This window comes from Ambystoma mexicanum, chromosome 2q, assembly GCF_040938575.1.
Source record: "Ambystoma mexicanum isolate Mex_15411 chromosome 2q, UKY_AmexF1_1, whole genome shotgun sequence".
Classification (NCBI taxonomy): domain Eukaryota; kingdom Metazoa; phylum Chordata; class Amphibia; order Caudata; family Ambystomatidae; genus Ambystoma; species Ambystoma mexicanum.
The window spans coordinates 738,361,909-738,389,871 of NC_090924.1; the positions used below are offsets into that span (position 1 = coordinate 738,361,909).

Below are 27,963 nucleotides of genomic sequence, written 5' to 3' on the forward strand. Positions count from 1 at the left end.
GTGTGTACCGAATTACAGTAGCAACAGATTCAATACCCAAGTTGATATATACAAAGTGAGTTGCACACTTAAATTGAAAACATTATTTGCAGAGTTACCAGCAACAGCTGAATCTGGTGAAGACAGAGTTGAATACATTGAATTTAAGCCACAAAGTACCTTCTCAGCACTGATAAAGGTGCCATCTATCGAGATATTCCATAAAATGCTCCTGAGCGATCGGAAGAAAATACAGTTCAAGCAACCCATGAGACACAATCTCACTAGAGGAGAACTATCACAGATTAAAAATCTTTTTTACGGATAACTCTATAACAATCAGACCAGCCGATAAAGGCGGCGCTATTGTCATCCAAGACACAGAGGAATATCACTGTGAATGTTTGCGCCAATTATCAGACCATGATACATACGCTGAATTAACTCAAGATCCCACAATGGAGATCAAGAAGTCCTCCAAGCTATATTAGATACAGCTCTGGAAATGGAATGGATTACAACTAAAATGAAATCCTATTTGCTGACACCGTATCCCAAGATGCCGCATCTATATATGTTACCGAAAATCCATAAAAGGTTGGACCATCCACCCGGCAGACTTATTGTTGCTGCAACAGAGAGCATATTGCAGCCTCTTGGCACCTATATAGATTACTTCTTACAACCTATCGTACAGAAAACATCCACTTATGTGAAAGGCACAACGCATTTCCTCCAGATTCTCAATCAAATCGAAGAAAATGACATCTTATTCACCATAGATGTGAATATTTTATACACCAGCATCCCCCACAATTTAGGGCAGGAAGTTGTCGAATGGTTACTGCTGCAAGAAGGACCTATTGGAGCCAGCAAAGGATTTTTAATGATAATACTCAATTTCATTTGTATAAACTCCTGTTTTGAATACAACCAAGCTTATTATTTGCAAACATCTGGAACCGTGATGGGTGCCACCATGGCACCAGCATACGCCAAAAGTTTAATGTACTGTTTTGAGACAACACACATTATGAAAAATCAACAATGGAATAAGTTCATAAAGAAATTGGTCTGTTACATAGATGATATTTTTGGAGTACGGAATGGAAGCAAGAAAGAGCTAGAAGAATTCCTGATCTATTTGAATAGCATCAACACTTGCATTCAATTCACCATGGACATTGGAAATCTCAATGTACATTAACTAGATGTACAGACAGTCATCAAAGGACCGAAGATCACCACAACTCTATTCTCTAAAAAGACTGACCGAAATAATTTACTTCACCGTATGAGTTTTCATCCCCCCCAACCGTCTACGTAATTTGCCTTATGGACAAATGCTAAGAGTAAAAGGAATCGTAAGTGACCCGGAGGAATGTGAGATGCAATTGACAAAACTACAAGACAAACTACACTGGAGAGGTTACTTGGATAGAGATTTGGAAATCTAAAAACAACACCCAAGAACGAGATCAACTTCCACAGAATAAACCACAACGGGAAAGCCCAGATCTAGTTTTTCTGATTAAATATTCTATTCAAAGTAGACAAATCAAACAAAGCATTCTACACTGGTGGAGCATCCTAACCAGTGATAGTAGGACAAAAGATTTGTTCCCACGTCCACCAGTATTTGCATACCTGAAAAGCAGCAAACTTCAAAATATGCTACTACACACCCGAGACAGATAATCGCACAAAACACCTGATAAACATCCAGGTACCTTTCCATGCCTCAATTGTGGTAACTGTAATAACGCCATCAAAGGACTCTGGCTAAGTCTCTCGTAACCAGGACTAATGTCTGGCAGAGGGACTCCCAGGTCCCCCTTGTTAATTTGCATATTTAAGTAACTTTGGGTCTCACCCTAAGTTACTAGGGGAATCCAGACGTGGACCCCTTGCTCACTATTCTTAGAGAGGCACAGATCCACCCTACTGATGAGGTCCAACCAGACCGAAACACGTGTCTGGGGTTTCTGTTGGTACTCTTGTTCAGAGGAGAATTGCCTAGCATTTCGGTTCTGGACTGCCCCAGGGCAGGACAAAGACTGATATGCTTGGGATATTTCTTCTCTGTGAAAGATAGTGAGCTAAAGACTCTGGGTAAGTCTCTCGTAACCGGGACTAATGTCTGGCAGAGGGACTCCCAGGACCCCCTTGTTAATTTGCATATTTAAGTAACTTTGGGTCTCACCCCAAGTTTCTAGGGGAATCCAGACGTGGACCCCTTGCTCACTATTCTTAGAGAGTCACAGATTCACCCTACTGATGAGGTCCAACCAGACCGAAACACGTGTCTGGGGTTTCTGTTGGTACTCTTGTTCAGAGGAGAATTGCCTAGCATTTCGGTGCTGGGCTGCCCTGGGCAGGACAAAGACGGATATGTTTGGGATATTTCTTCTCTGTGAAAGATAGTAAGCTAAAGACTCTGGGTAAGTCTCTCGTAACCAGGACTAATATCTGGCAGAGGGACTCCCAGGACCCCCTTGTTAATTTGCATAACATCATCAAGGGCACTACAGTGTCACATCAAAGAACAGGAGAAAAAATACAATTTAAATACCACGGCTACATGTCTCTCCGAGAATGTGATCTATGCAATGAAATGCCCCTCTGAGGTGTACTATGTGGGTTAAACATCAAGGAAAATAAGATTACGGATTAACGAACAGAAATCATGCATCAGAAATAACCATCAAGCATCAGCGGTGGATAGACACTTCAAAGAGAATGGACATTCAGTAACTCAGTTACGATTTCAGGTATTAGAAATTGTGCAGACCAGAGGCTACAGTACAGATATCAAGAAACTACGAGCACAAAAGGAGGCCTCCTGGATCGAGAGACTTGACACTCTCTCTCACCTGGTGGAATTAATGAGGAATTTGACTTAAGCTGCTTTTTTATAATTCTATATAATGTTGATATTGTCCTTTTAGCAGGATGATCATTGGTATGTATATTGAGGACACTGTAAGTTGTTTTTTTTATTATTTTATCACACTGAATGATATTTACTTATATGTTCTGTCAGACTCCAACATGTATAGTCCATTTAATAAAGATGTAGTTTGTATTATTCCAATTTGTGAATTTTAGCAACATAATCATAGATCTGCTACTATCCGTATGTGAATTTATCAACATAATCACAGCATGACTACTGTCTGTATGTTCAATTGGTACACCAACAGTACCTCAGTTTTCACAGTTCTAATAATGGATAGACGTCAGACTTATCTGGCATGACATGATAAGACACAAGTGATTAACACTTCTTCAATGCGACTTGCGAGCATAGTGCCCTTCTACCCTTAATCCCACTCATCCGACTATGATTGTTGCTAATTCAATTGACTATTAAAATAACAGATTGCTAAACCTAGTATTTGGCGTATCACATCCAACCACAACAAGCGTTGCAGCTATTTCACCACGATCGCTATATGTATTCCAGTGATTCTTAATAAGTTGTTTCAAGTCACTTGCTCAGTATTATAGCATTACGACTACATGGTTTACCAGCATTTCATAGTTTTGTGACATAATTTGACCATTCCAAAATGGCCTAATTATACAGCTCTAAACTGCTGTGCTGTTTCCTTGACAACTGTTTTCAACACAATATATCGAACGTTTCAGGTCACGCGTCCTTGCGGCACCCGAAGATGAACACAGATCAGGTGTCCCCCAGGTAACATCTATGTCAGACCACAGACTAACATGGAACTTAAATTGAGCCATCTATCGTATGATCCTGACTACTTGATCTATATTTTCTAACAGGGATTTTCTCATGGTGAGAAGTGATCATTGAAATTCGGAACGCTAAGTCTCCCATGCCATCCATTGCAAACGCTAATTATTATTATTATAATTGTATATTAGTTCAAGAAAAACAGAACTTTTACAGTAATAACTTTACAATCTTTACAAGAAACGTATACAATTCATCATATAAAAGGATTTCTTAAATTCCACATAATACATAAATCATCCATCCATATAAACGTAAAATATAAAAACTATATGTGTTCCAATTTAAGACACCGGCCATGTAGGAAAAGTAAGTAAAATGACCATCGATGTCTTACAGCTAGTTCGATCTCTACTTTAGCAGTTTGAGGGATAGTTTGACATTCCCACCACGTGTGATGATCTAACCTCAGTCCCATTCACAATCTTCGTATTACTAAACTTTGTCAATTTCAATCTGCTCAAGTAGCTTATTGACAAATAACCAGACTCTGTAGAGGGCCAACCAAAAAGCTTTAGAAGTGGCATTTATACAGGAGGACCAAAACTCACTGTTTTTAATGTGGTCCAAATTATGGACGAGATGGCCTAATGTCACCATGTATAGGGATCTCAAACGAGGACACTCCGTCAGTACATGTTTGGGTGTCTCAGATTTGAAGAAATAGCACAAGTCCTACAGAATCTAGACTCTATGGGTATTGTTCGTCTGGCACCATGTATAGCCAAAACCGGTAATTGGTTCACTCTGAGTCTGAGGAGAAAATCTCTGACTCGTGGGTCAGGACAAGCTTCTAAATAATTCTCAGGCCTCAAGTATTGGTGAACCATTAACGCAGCATATGCAAAGCTTTTTAACATACTAAGGTGCTTGTAATTACTTGTAATTACACACCCAATCATGTTTCTTTATTCTTCTTTTTAAGGCACCTTGCAAAGTTTTCAAACTTTGAGCAAAGGTTATAATCAGGGATCCATCCGACTTCATCGCAAAGTTCTTTAAATAGGCAATCGTGGTTAATGTTCGAACTACCGTTAATACCAGGTTTATAATGAGTGCCTATAATACTTAATAGAGAGCAGGAAGCAGACGTTCTGGTTTTTAACATCAAATTACCTCTTCATATTAGTAATTGAGCTCTGAGCGATACCAATCCTAGTTCCAGCCGAATGTACTCAATAGAGGTAGACTTGGGTAACTGTAGGACCACTCTCCAAAACCTTGCTTCCACCCTTTTTAGCCATTTGATATATTTCATGGCAAGGGCCTCAGGACCATAGAGGACAGTTGGGCAGAGCCATTGTTTATATAGAATTAATACCCCCTTGATCTGTCTGGCTTTAGTGATCTTAGAATCAATTATCTCGATATATCCTTTAAATCTGGAAATCTCCAGGCCCAGGTACTTCTAACTATCTACATATTCAATGTTCCCCATAGGGGATCCCAGTTTCACCTTACAGATTTTCCTAGAGAAGACAAGCATGCCTCTAGTCTTCCCAAGGTTAACCGAGAGTTTAAACTCATTTGCATAGGAAGACAATTGTTCAAGCATAGCTTTCAGTCCTGTGACCAAATGGTTAAAGATGACCAGATCGTCGGCATATAGCATGCCCCTTATCCTGGTGTTACCAATTTTAGGGGCACATCCTACTCTCGCCAGTAGTCTAGCTAATAAGTCGGCTAAGTAGATGTTAAAAATTAAAGGGGCTAACATACCACCTTGTCCGACTCCTCCATTAATAGGAATTCTGTCAGACAAGATCCCTTGATCATTTAATCTGATACGGGCAGTGGTGCCCTCATTTAATGCTCTTATGACCTCTAAGAGCCAACTAGGCCATCCCAATTTTCATAATTTACCCCAAAGAATATGGCAGTCGACCTAGTGAAATGCTGACCGGAAATCAACAAAAACAATATACAGCGAGGGACCAGTTGCTGCGCAAGCCTGAGAAATTAATGTGTCCAGTATGCTAAGGTTATGTACCGTGCTAGACCCTGGTCTAAAGCCAGCCTGACATGGATGTAAAATCTCCTCTCTATGAACCTATGCCTGGAGGTGTTGCAAGAAATTGGTTGAAAAGATCTTTCCTGTGACATCAAGTAAAGATAATAGTCTATAATTATTAGGGCTCAGGCGATCCTCAGTTTTAAAAACCGGGACCAAGATTACCTCTTTCCAGGAATCAGGGATAAGATTATCTTTACATACTTTTGTAAACAATGGATGCAAGGCCACGGCCAAGTTTGGGGTTCACTCTTTAATACTGCGGTGAAAAGGCCATTGGGCCCAGGGGCTCTGGAGTTTTTTAATTCACCCAAGTGCTGTGAAATGTTATGTCGGGTGAAATTCAGAGGCCAATTAGGTTTAGGATGTTCCACATCCCAATGGTCCTCTGTATTGTCACACATTTTATCTTTCACATATGTAGTCCAAGTCTCTTGGGTAATAGGGTTTAAAATCTTGGATTTGGGAAAGGGCTTTACTCCCACCAAGATCGTCCACATCTCTCCAACCTTGCAGAATCTCAAGGAGTGAATTAACTGTTCCCAATTACCACGTCTCCCCTCCCAAACTCTTCTACGAGACCAGTTTCGAAAACAAGTCTGTTATCTCTTTCTTTCTTGTTTTTATCATTTTTAAAGGAATATTTAATGAGTATGCAGCTCAAAGGTCTCTTCGTAGTAGTTTTTTTGCCTTGTACATCTGTGTGTCAAAACCATGTCTTTTCCCAGTCCACGACAAACTTGTACTCTTACTTTTACCAGAGAAATTGGCTATCAATTTTAACCATTTTTCGATGTTATTGGGAGATATAATTTTAACCTGGGCTCACACAATTCCTTTTTTAATAACTGGCATGCCTTGGCTACGTTTTTATCGGACCACGAGAGGCGTTGTCCTAATCGGAAAACTCTCAAGTTCTCAGGGCCCCTCGTCGATTTGTCTCCAGGTCCAAATTATCATCAATATGGCATGGTCACTAAAGCGCTGTCGAGTATCCATCATTGTCCTAGCTCTCTCATATAAAGGGAGACTACAAGCTATGTAATCCAATCTGGCACTGCCATTACAACCTTGCCAAGTTAATTGCCCTCGGGTATCACCACTGTTTCTGCCGTTTAGAACCACCAGGTCCCAATCATTAAGGAATTTAAGCCATTTTATCCCTTCTGGATTAGCTTTTTTACACACTATGGTATTCAGACTAGCTATATTCTCATCAGTCACACGTTTACAGATTCTTGCATTTAAATCACCTCCCCAAGATAATGTATTAATTTACATTTCCAGTTACCCATAGAGTCAGTACTTCATCATTATGTGCAAATATAGTATTGAAGTGCAAAATACCTGGGGGATCATATGTATTTATCAGGAGCAACTTACAACTAGGTTTCCCTTCCACATAATCTCTACTATCAGAACTTTGCCCTCTTTGTGAATAGGGGTAATTTGACAGGGTTAATACATTTTTGACCCCGATCGTCAACTCCCCAAAAGGACGTCCTGTCGACGCCTTTTCTGCCACAGATTGGTATATCTTAAACCCATCTAACAAGAATTGTTCAACCATCCACGTTTCTTAGAGCATAAAAATGTATTGGTCTTCCAGTAATGTTAAGGAAGGTTCATAGTCATTTTTTCGAAAACAAAAATGTCAACAAAAAAAAAGTAGAATTTCTTTTTCAATACCAACCCCACCCCCTTTTTTTCTATTTTTGTTTTATTTTACCCCCCTTTTTTTTATTCCCGGACCCCAAAATAAATATATAATTTAAAAAAAAGAATTCAACTTTTTTTTTTTTTTTTTTTTTTCTCAAAAAAATGACTTTCGACATTTTTGATTTCGAAAAAATGACTGCACATCGTTAAGGAAGGGCCGCCGTGTATAAAATGGGAATTAGCCCTTGTATTCCACATCAATGTGGTTAAGGATCAATGGCCCTGCTTTTCACTATAAGCAAACATCGCTTTAAGCCAGCGCCATCCCTGGGCATTGTTAAACTTACCCTCCTCGATCTTTTTCCTCTTTGCCATAAAAGGTTAAAGGTGGCCCTTTTGATCCTGTGAACAATTACAACCAACAGTATTACTGTTCAAGGTAAAAGGTTTGTCCAAAAGGTATCCCAGAAATGACAGAGTCAGCATGCTCCCGTATCAGAGCTGCAGTTACCAGAAGGCTACAGTGGATAATAACTTCCCCGTAGGCTCCTCCCTTCTGAGGCTCCACAAAGTCAAAGTCTACTGCGCTAAGTATTCTTAAAGCGGGGAATTTAGAACAAAGTATAAGTCATTCATTTCTAATAATGTGGGGCTTCCGCGTAAACTTGTCGCAAGCAATTGAAGCTGTCTGTGTGTCCAAAGGAATTAGAACACTTTTAGATGAGGACATCTCAGAATCAGACACGCCCCTAATCGGGGACCTCTCCACTCCATTTTCAGTATTCCCACTCTCTTCATTAATGGATATAAATCTAAGTAATGGCTCATTTAGAGCCCCATTTACACTGGGACCAGCTAAAACTATTGATTGTGATAATAGATTCACTTCAGCCTGTTCCTTAATAAGCCAGCTGGTCAGTGTTCCATCTCCCACAGAAGTACGCTTCCTGCATCTTGCTTTACGCTTACGTTTGCGCTTAGTCAGTTTCTGTGAGCTCTTTTTCACTGGTGTACTAGGCGCTGGTATAGAATCAATATCCGTGGGCTCTTTTGTTCCTTCATCAGTGTTCCCAGCTTTTTTGTTCTTACTCTGTTTGTTCCGTGCTTTCCGTTGTTTATCTGTTAGATAATTTGCTGGTGACTGCATGGAAGATTCCAACAGATCTTTATCAGGGAGAATACTTGGAGAAGGAACTATAATAGGGTCTTCATTAGACATTTGCCCTATCTGAGGACATGACGGACAGCCACCTTCCATCGACTTCAGTGCGTCTATACATTTTGCTACCCCCACGTGTATTAATGAGATTTGCTCCGGCTGTTTCATAATTTCGTTATGGGTGCTACCACATAGCTTGAACAAAATGTTAACAGCAGAATGTAACGTGTCCCATGAAACCCTGTTTCCATCTTGTTTAGTAGGGTAGCTGAGCTTACACTCTTGTTGCACGAAATATTCTCTTCCTGGAGGGTCAGTTCTGCTCCTTTTAATAGATCTGTCACTCGTATTAGGATGAGTAGCAAACAATATAGGTGATAGCCTATCACTTGTCACTGCAGCATCTTGTAGTGGGGAAATTAGGTTGTTTCTTATAGGTTGAAAAGCAGGCATAGGGGGTGTGGCTGCCATAGAAGAAGGAACCAAACGAGGTGGTGGGAGGGTACTACTGATCCGGACATCATCCGCCGTTGAATTCAATACTCCTCGTGGGCCTCCTTCTCCCAGGCCTCCAATGACACCTCCTGAGCACATTTGATAACAAAGGTGTAATAATGAATTATTGTCAATATCCCCGAAGGTGGAATCTGTTAAAGTCACGTGGACTCCCATTCCAGTGGATTTGTTTAATCTTATTACCTCCTCTGGGAATTAATTGCAGCTGTGCAGATATATTGTATACATTTAAGGAAAAACAAATGTCTCCATTATAATGTGCATTTCAGGGTTATCGTCTAAATTGTAAAGTGGTGCAACAAAAAGTGGTTCCTTTCAAAAGATTCAGCATATTAATTTCATCATCATAAATGTTTATTCCACAGATATATCAATTAAGAGATGAACACATTTTAAATGGGTTGCCATGTCTCATAGCAAAAATGATTATAAACTACACTTATATATTAGCTAATTACAATCACAAATATGTCCATACCGAAAGTTGAAAACGGTAAGAAATAAAGCTGGGATTATAACCTTGAGTGGCAAGCCTGACTGTACTCACTCAATGTCTTGAAAAAAGAAAAGCTGACAATTAATATATTTGATTCACATTTGCCTCTGCGTGCTACTGCCCGACAAGTACATTTTGCTTTCAAAGTGCTGAGTGAGGGGAAGTACAACATTTCTGCATTCACATGGTTAAGGAGACCACAACATATAAAGAGAACATTTTATAGCTTACATTGCAAAACAAATATTTCAACTGGATAGTGAATTGCCACAGTAGAATGTCTTTATGTTCTTCTGCTAAGGTAGGCACTATCTTACCAAGTGTACCAACTAATGCTATGGAAAGATCAAATGTTGTAATCTTTGTTAACCTTTTGGGATTCTATCACCTCAACATTAACAGCACTTAATTAAACACGGCATGTATGGTGGACTTGACCTGCCAGTTTAGCAGAAATGACATTGCTTCTCTTTTACCAGATATTCCACTCTTGCGCTAGGGGAGTACAATCATTTTTTCCTCAAACACTGCTTCCAAGGACAGAGTACCAGAACATGCTATGTTTCTACCTTTTCTGCTGGGCACCAAGGCTGAATACAGACCATTTGACCATCCAGTCACCTAATGTTAGGATGGTGAACAGTAGTCCAATGAAAATATAATTATATAAGGGGGATTATGGCTAGAAACCGTATAGTACAAGATCCAAACTATAATTAAATAGCAAATATCAACCACGGGTTGGACAAAATGAGCCTGCAGTCTTGCACACCGTTTGTGGTATAAAAGAACCTCTTTACCTTCCCTTCACATTGACATGTTCCAAATAGTCAACCGGGAGTTTAAGGATACAAATAAACTTTGTCAGGGATTGTTTCACATAGTACTGTGGTGACCTCATGCATGAGCACATTTCAGATGGCCAAGCAAGGCAGATCTTGATCAATCCTGCTATCAGTTGGCCTAAAATGTGAATCCACGTAAGTGGGGCCTGGATCAATGAGTCTTGAAGGATAGCATCACCCAATTCTACAGTAACTATAGTATTAACGAATGACTGGGCGATGCTTTCTTTAATAAAATGTATCCAATAACATTTTTATTATTATTTGTTGGATCCAATCTAGAAAGAAAATCCACTAAACATCAGTTGTCAAATGTTCCAATTTTGAACCAGTTAAACACCCCTTCCCTAGTACACACCTGATAACCAAAACGGAAAAAAACAAACAGGTAGAGATGATTTTCAGTGGGTGTAACAATAAAGACATATGCCTCGTTCCACTACTCATGATATGCAATGCTCACTGGCTGCTAAGCAGTTCTCTTGCCATCAGTCTAGTAGGGCAAGAAAGAGGTAAGTTATTGAGTGCCAATTAGTGTAGTAATAATTGCCAAGTTTTCAGATAATTTGATTTGTCATGCTGAAGTTCCACCGACAGCCTTTACAGAGTAATTACCTTCCAAAGCTTTAGTGCCCTCTTTTTTGCTTCTTTTTAAAGTCCACCCCAATCATTAGCACGGCATTCAGCCAAATTGACGTGATTAAGCAACTCATCAGCATTTGTAGAGGAAATATGCCATCCAGTGACATGTGCAGTAAGCTCACCCACTGGATGTCGGGGCAGTTTTTCTCTACAATTCTCCACCAAATGTAGCCCATTGAGCCAAAATGCTATTTAAATTGGGCATGCCCACCATACATGAAGCCCCATCCTTCTCTCCAACAATGGTCTGAGATATTCTTATGTATGTTGTGAGGTGAATGAACCAAAACCCAAATGATAAAAAAAAAACCCAAATAGGCCAAATAATCGATGCATCTTTATTTGCAACTTAGCAGGCTTTTCGTTCAATTCAATGCAGGTGAGTTTTGATACATAGATGCTCCAGGTTTTAGAACATTTCTGGTTGACATGTGCCACTACATCCTCCAAGGACCCCAGTAGATCCTCCGCTGCACAGCTCACTAGTCCTTTCACCCATCTGTCATTGGAAAACCATGCACCTTCCAATTTCAGTATTGGTCTTATTTAACATTTTGCTTGATCTTTATTCTTGGCACACTCGCTTTCATCTCTGCCCATGATTTGCCCAGGATCCATTATGACTGCCTGGACCATGTATCCTTGAAACAGGCTTCGTATTCTGCAAAGGGCCTGGTGCACTAAACCAGGTTTGCAAGGAACAAAATGTTTTATTGCACGCAAAATGTATCAGACGGTCCCGTACAACCGAACTACCAAGGAGCTTATCCCACCCAAAGGAGTTACATCTTTTATAGCGGAAAACCGCACATTAACAAAATTATGCATAATAAAGATCACAACATGAGCCTGCACTCCCCATTGGCTAACACCTATATACAATTCTATTTATCCCCTATAGTTAATTACCCTATTGGTCACACATTATCTAACACACATTCCCCTAAAAACGTGACCTACTGCATCATCACTACAAAACTCAGGAGTTGGTTGACCACCAGGAACATTGTTACCATACCACCTTTCTTTAAAAAGTATATGTTCTTGACCATCACGTGATGTGCATCCCTCCGTCGGAGCTTGATCAAAGTGTGAATTGCGAGGTGAACTCTACTTTGATAATACAATGGGCCTCCTCATTATACGAGAGACACTGGCATGCACAAACAGCTACCTGCCCTTGTAGATACATTTATTGGCATCCCCTTTGCTCCTCCCGTCCAAAATCACGGTACAACTCTTAGGACGTGTACCCCATTATTTCTCAGGTGCCCATGAATGATGTGATCGGGGCACTACTCTTAAGTTTAAATTTAGCAAATTTATGTATCCATAGAGAGCAGCACCTGCACTTCAAATGAGATGACTGCTCTCCGGGTGAGGGCAGAAGTGTTCTAAATCTTCACCAGGCCGCTTGACATCACAGAACCCCATGCCCTGCTCACATGAATTCAACCTTCAAAAGGTGCATCCCTACCTTCCTCCCTGGACCCAGCATTCCTTTCGCAGCTCCTCCGAGCACTGCAGCTGAACTCAATTAACTGTTATCGGCGCAGCACAGCTGCCTGTAACCTTGACAGCACAACTTCTCTCTGGGGATAGCAAGGGGGACTTGTCTCAGGATCAACTGGACAGGGTCGCAGCTCATACTTTCACAAAACTCATCCTGTAACATGCCCTAAAATCCAACATGGCAGGACTCCTACTACCTTAGCCCCATGATCTTGCTTCTACAGCAACACTTCTCTGACTCCATCTCATATGCCTACCTATGACCGCTTCCTATAGCACATCTCTTAAAACATAATAACGTTTACTACAGCTAAATGCCTCATCCTATCTTTAACCTCTGTATCTGCAACATGAATACCTTGTTGCTCTTTCTGTGCGGCTGTGAGGTGTTTCTAATATGTGTCAAAGCTAACTACAAATGGATACATGTGCATTCTGCCGCACCCAACGAGAACTGCTTGCACTAGGCCGCCTGCTAATAGGTTTTGCACAGTCTGAATCTCTCCGCCTGCCTTGGACGTTGCACTTGCATCCCAACAATATTGTGAAACCTTAATGCAGTAATCTACCAACAATGTGTTCATTTTGTACTAGAGATTCTTATATTGTACATGGAGCAAAGATGATTTTGCGCTAGCCCAAGTCTCTGACCAGTGTCAGGGATAGGCTTTCGAAAATCCTCCTCCCACTTTAGTTGATATGGCCATTTTGGTAGATTCACTGAAGGGTTTCATAATGTGTACATTTTTGTAATAAGACCTTTGGTTAGTATAAATGTTTTCAGAGAAAGTTCAAATGGCATCAGCCATCTAGTTGTGCCCCTTTCTATCCATCTGTAATGCCCTGTGCCTGAGATGTAAGCATTCCCACCTATCCGACTCTTGTACTCAAATTCTTCTTTACAGCCTTGGAATGATTTAACATCTGTGAAGACTTGCTCTCCAACCTTGACTCTAACACCACTTGCGTCCTCATCCTGCTTGGTCTCTCTTCTGCCTTTGATACTGTCAACCATGCCATCCTGCTCAACCATCTCGGTGATAACCTGGTTATCACTGGTCAGGCTCTGGCGTGGCTGACTTCTTTCCTCTCTGACCGACCCTCCCAGGTTCAACTCGGGTCCTTCCTCTCTATCTTTTTCTCTACCTGTGGTGTCCCCCAGGGGTCTAACCTCTCTCCCTGGCTGTTCAACCAATACCTGGCACTCTTGGCCCACCGCATAACTTCTCTCTGCCCCAACTTCCAGTGCTACGGGTATGACGCACAGCTCATCTTCAGGCTACCCTTGGCCTCCTCCTCTACTTCCCTCACCTCTGACTGATTGTCTGCTATCCAGGAGTGGTGTGCCGCCAATGACCTCTGCCTTAATGCCAGTAAGACTGAGATTCTCCTCATCGGCACACCTGCTCCCTCCTTTCCTGTAGCTCTCTGGCTGGCCTCTCTTGGCCCCCTTCCTGCAAGGCAAAAAATCTCGGGATCATCTTCGACTCTACACTCTCCTTCTCTCCTCACATCTCTGACGTCTTTAAGAAGTTACACTACCAGTTACACCTCCTCAGAGGTATTCTTCCATTCCTCCCCTTCCCCCAGAAGCTCACTGTCTCTAGAGCTGTGTTCTCTCCTGGCTGGACTATTGCAACAGCCTCTTTCTTAATCTGCTTGCTTCTACTCTCCGCCCTCTGCAACTTATCCACATCAGGACTGCAAGACTTGTCCTTGGCCTCAAGCCCATGGATCGTATCTCTCCAGGACTGAAATCTCTGCACTGGCTCCCAGTGGCTGCGAGGATTAAGTTCAAAACCCTCTGCATCATCCACAAGGCCTTCTGGGGCTTGGGGCCTCAATACCTTCAACTCTCTCTTCCTAAATACCTTCCTTCTCGGGCTCTTCGCTCATCTGCTATCAACTCCCTCAGGGTCAGTCGCTTCTCCAAGCAACGAGTTGGTGGTAGATCTTTCTTCGGCTAGGGCCTCCCTCTGGAACAGCCTCCCTGAAACTTGAGGAGAATCATCTTAGGTTCCGGAAGCACCTCCAAACCTTTCTCTTTGCGTATGCTTTTTCTCCTCCTCTCCCTTGCTGATTTCCTGGCTGACACTGAAACTGCACTGGCTACCTGGCCACCCTCTGATCTCGGGGCCAGGTCCACTCCCCCACCAGTCGCACTCCTGCACTGCCTTCCTGGCAACCCCTGCACTTGGTGACTGTTTTCTGTATCCCTACGGTCTCACTTCCAGCACTTGACACCGGACGTCTGCACTCACCCTTTCACTTGCCACCTGCTGGCCATACTTTTATTTATGGTTTATTATTGTCTGATCCCATGTACTGCACGGTCCTCTCCCTCCCCTTCCCGCACTTCTCCTCCTTCCCCTGCCCATGCACTTGCGCAATCTGAATGACACCTGGCCTTGTAGGATCGTTGTCTGTCTTCCCTCTGTTCCCCCCCCCTTGCCTCGTCGCGCCTCAAAACAATTGTGTATAGGCGCGTTATAAATCTCATATCATACTCCTTGACTGAAAAGGCCAGAGTCCTAGGCAATCCCCAGGCTTCCAACACATAAAGCTCCTGGTCTTTATTCCAGTTTAGAAGTCCGGATTCCGAATTAGTGGGGCGTAGTGCGAGGGGATGGGGACACATTTATAGACATCGATTCCCACATTTTAAAAAACGGTTTAGTGAGAGGCCTAATGTACACTGAGGATAGTCTGAGACTTCAGTTGCTAAATGATATCCCACATGTACTTCCGACCGACAATGCTGTCAATCAACCACCATTGTTTTAGTAACCACAGCTTGATTAACTCCCCAAGAATGCATAAGTGCAATACCATATGTTATTTTCATAGGACTGGGCATCCAGTGCCCCTCCCCCCGCCCCATTCTAACCCTGTGAGAACCAACTAGTTTAGCAATGTGTGGCTTCTTTCCCTTCCAAATAATGTAGTCACTTTTTCACATATAAAGAGTTCTTGTTTGGGTAAATACAAAAAGTAGCATTTTCTGCACTTTTCCTTCTATAAGATCACAAAATGAATGTGTGGGGTCTCTATGCACCTCAGCTTCACACACGATCTGTGCTGCATTCGTAACCTTAAAAAAGGTTGTTTGGTATTGCAAAGCCAAGTGGGATCAATAAAGGGGAACACAGAAGTTAGGATTTGAAACATACACATTTATTAGGGACTGTTACAAATGTCAGAGAAACAGAGTTCACAGATTCATTCTCAGGTGGTTGCTAAAACGGAGCTTTATTGTCTTGAAAGGCAATCTCCAGAGCTACATGTTCTCTCAGCCTTATCCACCCACCAGACCTCCACCTTTCATAGATTATGACACCGTGATCGAAACCTACAGAAAGTCCTTCAAGACAAAGATTCATTTTCGAGTCTGCAGCAAAAAGACTCTCTCATGTCAAGTTCTTTCTGGAGAAGACAATCCATCATTGATGCGGCTGTCCCCATTGTACCTATTACCTGACAGTAATCCTCATGGAAATCTCCCACCTGAGCGATGCTCAGAATTGGCATTTCCCTTTTTGCACATGTTGTAAGTTTCCACTATTACCTGCCCAATCCCTCACTGAATAATCTATACCATGTGACACCTCCGTGCCCTACATATAGCTGTTGCATCAGCCACTCTCATCTCTCAACCCCCGGAAGTGAATTTCGCACAGAAACTCATACCACACATGTAATAGGTAGAGACATGTATTAAAAGCCCTTTTTGAATGGCTGAGAAAAGGAAACATTAAAGTGTATTTGAGGCTTTAACAGCAGAAGAAAGTACAAATGACACAGTGAGATCACATGATCAATTAGCAGGAAGAAGCAACAAGCAAAAATAAATTGGATCGCCATTCCTTCTTTTCCACTTTATGTGGAACACATGCCCAAGTTATTCCTAAACCTGCTGCAATTTTAAGGGTTTCATTAAAAGCGGGTCTATATAGACAGACCTTTTTAAAGTTCAATATTCTTCAGTGCGTCAATTTCTTCTTCTACATCGCTATTTTATTCATGTACATTCCTATCTTCATAGTGTTCTTGGTAAACCATTTTGCTTGTTGAGGTTACTGAAGGTCTGGTGTTATAGACATTCACAAAGCCCTTATTATTACAACATCTATAACAGCAAACTATTAGTCTTGCTAAAAGAATGAGTGCTGTGATTGCAGGTTTTAACTTTCATACCCTAAATTAGCAAACCTATGTTATCGGGAGTGCACAGGGTGGAATACCAGTGTTTGACCTGAAATGCTTCTTTCTCCTAATCGAATACAGTTTCTAAGATGTACAGCTGTTTTCTTGATATCAGTAATACTTTGTACTTGCAGTAAAACCTGAAAGAGATTCTCAAACCTGTGCAGCAGCAGTGTTGGCCAATTCACTGGCATTTTATGATTCAGACTTACCATCTTGGGCCTCTCCATTGTCCAGAAGATATTATGTGTCCTGGTGCTTGTTATAAGCAAGAAATGTATATCCATGGAGGGGGTCCCACTAACCACATGCAACTATTATTTGCTTCAAACAACTCCCTTCGTTGTTTAGATGTCCCAGTCACCCACGCCTTCGAACAGACCATGTTGCTTATCAGCCTTACCTAGCATCAAGAAGAGATGAGGTCTAGCTTTGTCATACTTCGCAGCTGGGGCGGTTTATGGGGCCATAAAAAACAGTATATTCCTAACCCTGTCCACCCAGTAAAAGGTATGCCCAGGGCACTTAAGAATTGTGCTGGTTGTCAGGGACCTTTACTTGCCACACATCGTGGTATCACCAAATCCCAGCTGCATCCTGCCCACAGAACTGGGAGACCCAGACATTTTGGGCCCTGACTCTTCCTATGGGTTCTCGAGTTTAAAACAAGTGAAGCATCCTTTTGATAATTCCAGCTGCTATATTTTCAAACCTTTCTTCATGACTGTAGCTCCGCCGAAACTGCAGACTCTTCATTGAACTCTTGTGTTCAGGCCTTATTCCATACATCATCACAAATGCCAAGTAGCTGTTAATTCAGGAAGTCTAGAACCTTTGCACAGGCAACATCATAGTTTGTCTCCAGCTGAGGTGACATTCCAGTCGAGGTTTGTCAGATGTTCTCGTGTCCTTGTGCTCAGAGTAGAGATTAGTCTGTTTGCCAATGTTTGCACCTGTATTGCTCATAGCTGCCACGGTGGTAAGGCCAGTTTCCTTTTTTAGGTGGCACAAACGTTCTCTGAGAGACTGGCCCCTGTAAATATTCAAGCTGCAATGGTGGAATTTGCTCCAACCCACAGCAGATTCACATATCTCGCGTACTACTCTAAGACATCATATCTTGTTTCTGTTGTGCTAGACAGATTGCTGCATCCTGCCGACAGAATTGGGAGACTCAGGAACATTTGGGAAACTATGACATGATTAGTAAGGCGACCCCTAAAGTATACAGAAACTCTAACCTTTCTAGTGTAAGTGCACACCTCTTGACTAGCTACAGTAGTCACATTACTAAAATCGTATGGTTCCATAACAGGAGACACATAAACCTGTATAATTCAGCATAAAAGGTCTCAGTACAAACTCTGTTTGTCTCTATTTCACACTAGAAAGATCTATTATAATTGTGTGTTTGTATAAATCTATCCCTCTCTTTTGCAAAACCCTGGTATAAGTCTGCTTTTCTGGAAAAGTGTACCTTGCATCAGGTCTCAGAACAACTAGGACATGGGGAAGTAATATTCCACTTCATTAGCTGCACAGTACCATTCTTATACAAAATGAGTACTCTCTTCCTGAATCTTCCTTTCTCTAGAAAACACAAATTAGTGTAATACAACATGAGTATAAGCCTATAACGTATGAAGACTTGGGCCGGCTAATTTAATGATTTAGTGCTGGCTCACTAATCGCTTTCCCGGGGACATGACACTAAATAACTGGTGCTGCAGTCAAAGGGGTTTCAGTCGCAGGAAAAGCTTGTCATTGTCCTTATCTGTTTAGGTAGGTTGTCTGTTGAATAGATAAAACTTCACACCAAATCCACACCACACCGCAAGGCCCTTCCATAGTCACAAGTTCCCCAGGCTATAAGTCTCAAGGCCACCTCTGAATTTCAGACATAGTGCTGTCATTGACTAAATCGAGCCTGTGGGGTCTTCTAATCAATCCTTCCAGTTGGGGTTTAATTGTCCCAATGTTCAAGCTCAATATGGAGTGTTTATAGATATAAAAGCCCTACTACTAGGCTAAACAGCATTCGGTTGCCCTCCATTCTCCTTTTCATTTGCAGCAGGGGTCTGCAACCTGCATCTCTCCAGATGTTTTGGATTACAACTCCCATGATATCTCACTATGGACTATGTTGTCTAAAGCTTCAGCCAAAGGATGCAGAACTATGGGTTACAGTGTATGGAATGATCACAAGAGGCTATCTATAACTTTTGTTGCCTTGTTAGTTACAAGCAGTACAAGAAAATGCCCACGTGACCTGGGAGCAGCACCATCTTGCTTTGGTTTTCCTAAATGTACACAAAATCCCTATGCTTGATGGAATGGCAGGGCTCCTCTGATACTATGGGTGGAGATTTACAGCTTTAAAAAGTATCCTTGAACTCCCTATTTAGGATACTGTACATTAACATTAAGGATACCTTTCCTTTAGGCACGAGAGTGCCCACACTATATTGATATGGAACTTGCCATTTTTGGTGATGGAAAAAAGAAGAGATGAGGTCAGTTTTAACTACCTAGCAAGCTTGGTGGACAAAGTGGTAAAACAAGATCTATACTGTGTTGCCTTTTTTCACGTTTTTGTAGGAAAGAAGCCAGAGAAAATAACACCAACTCCTTTGTCTGAGGGTGATGTGGCAAGCCAGAAGAAGGACTGTGACGAGAGGAAATGTCAAAGGGTTTTATTTAACTTAAAAGAATATGCCTTTCTAACCCTATTACTAAAAAGGAGTTTCCCTTCCTACGAAACTATACTAAGGTGCTCGTCCTACAAAACGATACTTCTGTGTCATTGTCTCGGGAGGATAGCTATGGAGCAATGCGCTCGCCTTCAAAGCAAGATGATATGGAGCAACAAAGGTTCGATCCCCGGGTCTACCCTTAGAAACCTCTGGGTATTAAGTGTGTTATAAATAACCAATTACAATAGCCAATATAACAAAATAGTCCTCTGTCCAAACCTATCCTCTAAACTGGCCCTACCACTTAGTACAAATATAAAAGAAAAACATAGGCAGTGTGCCCTGCCATCAGAGTTCTTCACCCCAATATCTCTCTCGCTCCGGCTTCAAGCAATCCCTTCTAGTTATGGATCAAAGGAGTATCCGTAGAAAACAATTCTCACTGGTTTAACAGTTATTCACTCTCTGTCAAAGTTCCAAAGGTTTCTCAAATGTATAAAATAAAGTCTCAAGATCCTGAAAAGACCAAATGTCCAAGTTGCCTTAGGTGTAGGGATATTTCCCTGACCCCTCTCTACCACTTGGGATGGGTTCTCTTCACTTGGTTCACATCTTGGGTGCCTCTGTGCTCCCCGTGAATCTGTCCTTCAAATGGTTTATTAGGCCCTCCGGGATGCCTTGGGTTTTTCTGTCCCAATGACTCAATTATCTCAGAGGAGTATTGGTAACCCCTCTTCTCATATGCTTCTATGGATTTTCTGTGAGTCATTTGGCTGCTTTAGGGTTTCATGGGCTCCCGTAAACCCTAATGTTACTTGATTCTTTCTCTCTCTGTCTCTCTGTCTTTCTCTCTTTCCCTGTCTCTCTCTGTCTCTCTTTCCCTCTCTCTCTCACTCTCTCACTCTCTCTCTCATATCTTTTCTCTCATTGTGAACGGAGGACTCATTCCTCCCTCGATTTCTGAATTCTGTGTCATTTTTCAGGTACAGGGCCAACTACGTCCTCCCTGTGGCGTGGTTGCGCCTCCAATTACGGCCGGCTTTACTTTGCGTTGGCCTCACAATATACCCAGCTCTGTACTGGGTTGGCAGTGTCTCTTTCTCTCCTTCTTCTCTCCGTGCCACAGCCATGTAACGCAATCCTGTACTTCAATGACACACTCACGCCAGAGGCTTGGCTCTGTGTATTGCTCTATATCTACATTCAAGGGTGATTGCGCCTTTATTCTCGCTGTGTGACCAAAAAGGGGCCATGGAGATTATCCTCAGCTGCAATGCCCACGGAGACACCAGCACTGTCTTGAGCCAAATGCCCAAAGGCACTTTCAGTATTGTTCTGAGTCCCACAGCTGAATATAACGTCAGTTTCTCGGATGCCCATGTATGCCTTTAGTAGAGGGAGTTTCCCCATGGGAATGGGAGTCCATGTCCGCTTGAGGGGAGTCACTCCCAGTGAGATCTCGCTTTCCCAAACCCCTAGGAGGGGTTTTACTGAGTGGGCTCACCTCCCTAGCCTCAAAGGGGGTCGCTCCCCCAGGGATGAAGACAAAACATCCAGATTTGTCACAGTGAACACACAAAAATTGTCTTTGTCCTGGTGAAGGCCGTGTAAAGGCAAGGATGACCAATAATTGCATCCCAAAACATGGCCGAAATACAGTCTCGACATACTTGTATAATATATAAAACCCGACGAAGCCCCTTCAGGGTGAAGCGTGTTCTTTGTTTTCTTTTCTTTTCTGCTGCCCCCATGTCTATGGAAACTTATTAATAAAGGATGATTTTAGTGGCACCCCACGAAGGGATTGAACTTCTATTTCATTCCTCTTTACACTTCAGCCTGAGTGCCACTGCACCTCGGACTGCTCTGCAGTCTATTTTTCTATACATGTAATATATATATATATAACATGGTCTGCGGTAGCGGCCATGTAGTTATGGTTAAGTTGCTAAACCCATAGCAAGAGCACTTTTTGGGCGTCTTATAACTTCGCTCCCCCTGGATGAATCCTCACTAAACTTTGCAAAGAAAAGTATATGGTGCACTCTGAATATTTCTGCACAGTTTGGTGAGGTTTGGTCAAGGGGGGAACTTATAGGGGTGGGTCCCAACATTTTTTTTCCCCATAGACTGAATGGAGAAAATATTTTGCTCACGCCTACAGCCCAAACCGCTGGATGGATTTTCACCAGATTTGCGGCAGGAGTGGCAGCTTGGTCCGGAAAGTGTGCTTTTGTAAACTTGGTGAACATCCATCCAGTAGTTTTTTTTAAAATGACCAGAAAGCAGGTCTTCCCTGTTCGCTCAGCGGAAAGGACACAGATTGGATAATTGGCTTGCGTCTTGGATCTGCCGACAGCGCAGCGTGGAAGTGAGCATAAATCTAATTTTGGGGATTGTGTAGGAGTGCTTGGAGATGGTGGGGGAGTAAGAGATGGGTCGAATTCTGTATTTGTTTAGGTAGGAGAAGGCTGTGATGTGTTTGCGGTGTCCGCCATCACCACGGTTGTCTGCGGACATACTAAACACTGGGCGCACTATTGGCTATTTTACTTTACTATGATGTTAGTTTTGGGTCGTTAGTAGAGCATTGGGTGAAGAGGCAATGGGCCTCATTACACGGTAGGCGGTGAGCCATGGCGCTATTAGCGCCATGGCTCATGCCGGTAAAATACCGGCACCGCCTTGGCGGAAAGGGAATTTACCGCCCCATTCCAAGGTTGGAGAGGTGGTAAATCCCCCTTCCACCATTGCCCTTCCCCATTCCCATTTCTGCCCCATAGGCCTCTATGGGAATGGTGAAGGCGCTAATTACGGCACCGCAATTTTGCGGTGCCGTAATTAGCTCTGAGGTCCCTTAGCGGGTTGGATTTTAACGCCTGCAAAAAGCAGGCGTTAAATCCCCCAACCCGCAAAGGGACCTCGTAGTAAGGCGGTGAGGATTTACCGGTATTTTACCGGTACCGGTAAATCCCTACCGCCATCCGTGTAATGAGGCCCTATGTATTGAAGAGTTTGTGCGTTGGTTGTAATTATTATTTTAGAATGTTAATTGAAGTGGATAGGTTTTGAACTGGATGTGTTATGTTTTTGGGTTGTGGTCGTTCGCTAGGTGTTTGCTTCTATGGGTGTGTAATACTGCAGTGGTTGGGGCCATGGCCAAGAGTCTTCAGTGCATGGCCTCTAGGCCGTGGCCCGAACCACCGCAGCATAACACACCAATGCTACCAAACATTTTGACTGTGGTATGTGGGCTGCTTAGGGGATATGTTTTCAAAAATGTGAGTACTGATTGGCAGTAGTGTAATAGTGTTTATAGGATAGTGAGATGATGTGTGTTTGTTTGTTGGATTGTGTTCAGAATGTTGGTATTGAAGACTGTAGGCATTTTGGGTTGTATTTATTGGTGAGGTGTTCCTTTGCATGGCTGTGTTATGTTGCAGTGTTTGTGAGTCTAATTATTATATACTTACGGTTTCCTTTGTTGAGGTTGTATGTAGAGGTTTGGCCAGCCCATGCAGTCAAGATTGTAGTGTTTGGCAACAATCACTGTAGCAGAAGATACCAATGGAAGCAAACATTTTGGATTGTGGTCTGTGGTCATGTGTTTGCTTGAATGGGTGTGAAATGATGTGGTGTTTGAGTCCAATCATTATATACATGCAAGCCGATTCATGGAATAAATGTGCGCCGAAAATCCCGGCGCAGAGGGGCCAATGCGTGCGCTGCGCCGAAAATCAGCGCAAAGCGCAGGGAAACCAGCGCACGTCGATTCATGGAAGTCCCTGCGCAAGAAAAGCAGAGGACGTGCGCGGAAAAAACGCGCGGCGCAGGCCGGCGCACAGGTCAACCAACGTCGTGCGCCACGGCCACTGCGCCATCACTCCGAGCGCAGCGCACAGCTCTAAAGTAGGCGGAACACAGGGCGGGACACTCGGAATGGGGAATAAAATGGGGCACAACACTCGGAATGGGGAAGAATGTGGGCGGCACGGGGAAAGTTCAGGAGGCAAGTGCGCGGAACGCCCACACGCTCGCATACAACACGTATTCATGGAATAGAATAGGGCAAAAAAGCGCACGCTCAAAGCAGCGCACAGGCACAAACAGGCACAAACACGACCGCCACAAGAAAGCAGGCGGTAGCGTGTCTGCGCCTGCAAGAAATGTGCGCTAAAAGGCGCGCCAACAAATAGCACCTATATACAGACATGACCAATGTACAATACTGTTGCCCTCCTGGACAAATGACGTACAAAGGGGTACCCACAAACACAGACACGCGCAGAGAGAAAAAATAAACGTGTGCGTGCATACCGGGGTGCGCGGTAAGTTCCACACGCGATATGGGCGGGTACGTGGATTGCAGGGGTGCGCGGGAAGTTCCACACGCGATATGGCAGGGAACGTGGATTCGAGGGGTGCGCGGGAAGTTGCACACGCGAAATGGCCGGGTACGTGGATTTCAGGGGCGCGCGGGAAGTCCCACACGCGATATGGCAGGGAACGTGGATTCGAGGGGTGCGCGGGAAGTTGCACACGCGAAATCGCCGGGTACGTGGATTTCAGGGGCGCGCGGGAAGTCCCACACGCGATATGGCAGGGAACGTGGATTCGAGGGGTGCGCGGGAAGTTGCACACGCGAAATGGCCGGGTACGTGGATTTCAGGGGCGCGCGGGAAGTCCCACACGCGATATGGCAGGGAACGTGGATTCGAGGGGTGCGCGGGAAGTTGCACACGCGAAATGGCCGGGTACGTGGATTGCAGGAGTGCGCGGGAAGTTGCACACGCGAAATGGCCGGGTACGTGGATTGCAGCAGTGCGCGGGAAGTTGCACACGCGAAATGGCCGGGTACGTGGATTGCAGGAGTGCGCGGGAAGTTGCACACGCGAAATGGCCGGGTACGTGGATTGCAGGAGTGCGCGGGAAGTTGCACACGCGAAATGGCCGGGTACGTGGATTTCAGGGGCGCGCGGGAAGTCCCACACGCGATATGGCAGGGAACGTGGATTCGAGGGGTGCGCGGGAAGTTGCACACGCGAAATGGCCGGGTACGTGGATTGCAGGAGTGCGCGGGAAGTTGCACACGCGAAATGGCCGGGTACGTGGATTGCAGCAGTGCGCGGGAAGTTGCACACGCGAAATGGCCGGGTACGTGGATTGCAGGAGTGCGCGGGAAGTTGCACACGCGAAATGGCCGGGTACGTGGATTGCAGGAGTGCGCGGGAAGTTGCACACGCGAAATGGCCGGGTACGTGGATTGCAGCAGTGCGCGGGAAGTTGCACACGCGAAATGGCCGGGTACGTGGATTGCAGGAGTGCGCGGGAAGTTGCACACGCGAAATGGCCGGGTACGTGGATTGCAGGAGTGCGCTGGAAGTTGCACACGCGAAATGGCCGGGTACGTGGATTGCAGGAGTGCGCTGGAAGTTGCACACGCGAAATGGCCGGGTACGTGGATTGCAGGAGTGCGCTGGAAGTTGCACACGCGAAATGGCCGGGTACGTGGATTGCAGGAGTGCGCGGGAAGTTGCACACGCGAAATGGCCGGGTACGTGGTTTTCAGGGGCGCGCGGGAAGTTCCACACGCGATATGGCCGGGTACGTGGATTTCTGGGGCGCGCGGGAAGTTCCACACGCGATATGGCAGGGAACGTGGATTCGAGGGGTGCGCGGGAAGTTGCACACGCGAAATCGCCGGGTACGTGGATTTCAGGGGCGCGCGGGAAGTCCCACACGCGATATGGCAGGGAACGTGGATTCGAGGGGTGCGCGGGAAGTTGCACACGCGATATGGCCGGGTACGTGGATTTCTGGGGCGCGCGGGAAGTCCCACACGCGATATGGCAGGGAACGTGGATTCGAGGGGTGCGCGGGAAGTTGCACACGCGAAATGGCCGGGTACGTGGATTGCAGGAGTGCGCGGGAAGTGTGGATTTCTGGGGCGCGCGGGAAGTTCCACACGCGATATGGCAGGGAACGTGGATTTGAGGGGTGAGCGGGAAGTTGCACACGCGATTTGGCTGTGTGCTCCCAGGCATTACCTGTACACCCTCCACGGCCCCTGCAGGCAGCACACACCACAGGGAACTACCCTGCACACCTGCTCATGTCTCCCACCACCCCCACCCCCAGCACTGTGGGCAACCTGCCAGCAGGCCCCCACCCATGGCCAACCCATGTCTCCCACCACCCCCACCCCCAGCACTGTGGGCAACCTGCCAGCAGGCCCCCACCCATGGCCAACCCATGTTTCCCACCACCCCCAACCCCCCATCCACCTGGGGCACCCTCCACCAGGCCCCCACCCATGTCCCCCTGGCCCCTGGTCCTGACGATACACAATAATGGCAGTAATGACCAGCATACCCAGCACAAACACCCAGGCAAGGATTGCATGCACCCACATAGTGAATGCAATCACATGACACAACCCCAAAGGCAAGTAAGCAAAAGAACACATGTCCGCCACACACACATACACAATGGGTGCAAGTCAATGTCAAAACCCATATCATGGCATGTAAGAAACCAAAGAAAAAATGACACAAGTGTAAGATAATATTAAAATGTATTAAAAAATAAAAATAAAGTAAACTCTGACAACTATCTGGTAAAGCAAATAAAAGGTCCATGTCCGGGAACAAAAATGAGAAACCAAAAAACAAAGGATAGAAAAATGAATAGATTTTGTCCAAAGTAAACACATGTAGAATGAAATGAAAGATAAACCATTACGACATGGTGTGACCAATATGAAAGTAAAAAAATGTATCTCACAAAAAATAACTATATTTACAGGATTGTTCAAGGGTCCATGAGCCCAACACCACAAATTAAACCTAATACTAACTATTTAAAAAAATATGTACAAAGAAGTGGCCATTGTCCAAGCGGTCCAAAAAAAAAAAATTAAATAAAGGAAACCTAGCACTAACTAACTAAAAAACTATATACAAAGGCAGCGGGCTAGTCCTGCGGCTCACTTGGTGATGCTGGCCAGGGCATCCTCGAACTCCATGTCAATGTCCTGGAGGCGGGACTCAGTCCTGGCCCCGAGGTCTCGCAGGGACAACCCCATGTGCTCTCCAAATTCCCTGCGAGCCTCCTCGAGGCACTCAGCCCGCCTCAATGCCTGATGCATGGAGATCTCCGCCCTGGCCATGGCGAGCCGCTCCTCTTCCGCCCGCTGCCGCTCCGCACCTATCCGCTGGCCAAACTCCTCCCACACGGAACACACCGCCATGCCAGGGTTGCCCTGCCCTCCGGCCGATGCCTGCCCCTCCGATCTTGATGGCCCTGAGCCATGATGCCTCCCACGTCGAGCCCGCTGCTGCCTGCGACGCCACTGCCTCTGCCAGCACGACGGCATCCAGGCTGATGGTAACCACCGACGCCGTCGTGCACGTGCCCTGCCCGATGATGCCGGCACATCTTCCATCTGCTGGGGTCCACTTGCTGTGTCGTCCACCCCTGCTGGACCTCCGACTCCCAACTGCGGCAGGGATGGGATCCCCACCGAGCTGGCTGCATTGGTCGGGGCAGGTCCACAGGGGGCCATGGTGGCATCTGGGCCGGAAGACGGCAAGGAGAACGACTGGTGGATAGCCTGCACAGAGGAGGAGAGGGCCGTCAGATTGGCCAACACATGCAGGAACCCCCCGAACATGGCCGATCCCAATTGGGCCACGTCGGCACGGTGCACTTCGTGATGACGTGCGTGCTCCTCCCGGGAAGCACGCACGGCATCACGAATCACAGCCGTGCGCATCGCGACCCCAATCAGGACCTGCTCCACGCGGCCAGGGGTTCCCACGGCCGCAGGTGGAGGGGAGTCAGTTGACATGGACATCCCCTCTACCTGCGGACGGGCCTGGGACGGGGCATCCCTGCTGGTGCATGGTGGTGCACTCACAGGGTCAGGGACAGCGACATGCACAGGCCCCTCCACGGTGACCTGTGCTGCCTCCTGCCCCTGGCCCTGGACTGCACCACTTGCACCAGCAGGGATGCTCCCACCAGGGCCCATGTGTGCACCAGTGTCGGCCTCCTCCTCCTCTGTGCAAACCACCAACCTGGATGGCTCCTCACCGTCTCCCGCCGTAGCAGGCCCCTGTGGGGGCTCACCCACCCCTTCCGCTGCAGCCGTGGGGGCATCCCCGCCGCCTTGCTCCACAGCGCCGTCTCCGCCCTCTTCTTCACTAGCCGCTGCGTAGAGGGAGACAAAGAACACAAGCATCAGGCTACTGTACAATGGTCCCCTAGACAGGAAGCAATAGCAGATGAGCACCCCTGTCAAAGTACACTTCCATCATGTCCCTCCACAACACATGGGTCAGTCCAGGCAAAACACACACAGTAACAGGCATGGTGCATGCCATGCACATTTCCATGCATGTCCAATTGACTCTTGAAACATTCAATGAAATGTAACTCACATGCATCATGGCTCATGCATATCACATGCACACACTACACC

At 45.1% G+C, this 27,963-nt stretch overlaps 1 protein-coding gene and 1 long non-coding RNA gene across 8 annotated transcripts in view; one reads left to right on the top strand and one right to left on the bottom strand.

Moving 5' to 3' along the window:
• The window catches only part of RNF32 (ring finger protein 32), a 567,839-nt gene that overhangs the window by 90,043 nt on the left and 449,833 nt on the right, over window positions 1-27,963 (top strand). Inside the window, exon 1 of one of the 7 annotated variants that reach the window (XM_069647961.1) lies at window positions 3,627-3,682. The exons of the other annotated variants lie outside the window; for them this stretch is intronic. The gene's annotated coding sequence lies outside the window, so the exon portion shown is untranslated. Of the gene's footprint in view, window positions 1-3,626; window positions 3,683-27,963 lie in introns of those variants that run through there. 7 annotated transcript variants of the gene reach the window in all.
• The window catches only part of LOC138569725 (uncharacterized), a 329,355-nt gene that overhangs the window by 63,041 nt on the left and 238,351 nt on the right, over window positions 1-27,963 (bottom strand). The gene's annotated exons all lie outside the window — the stretch shown is intronic.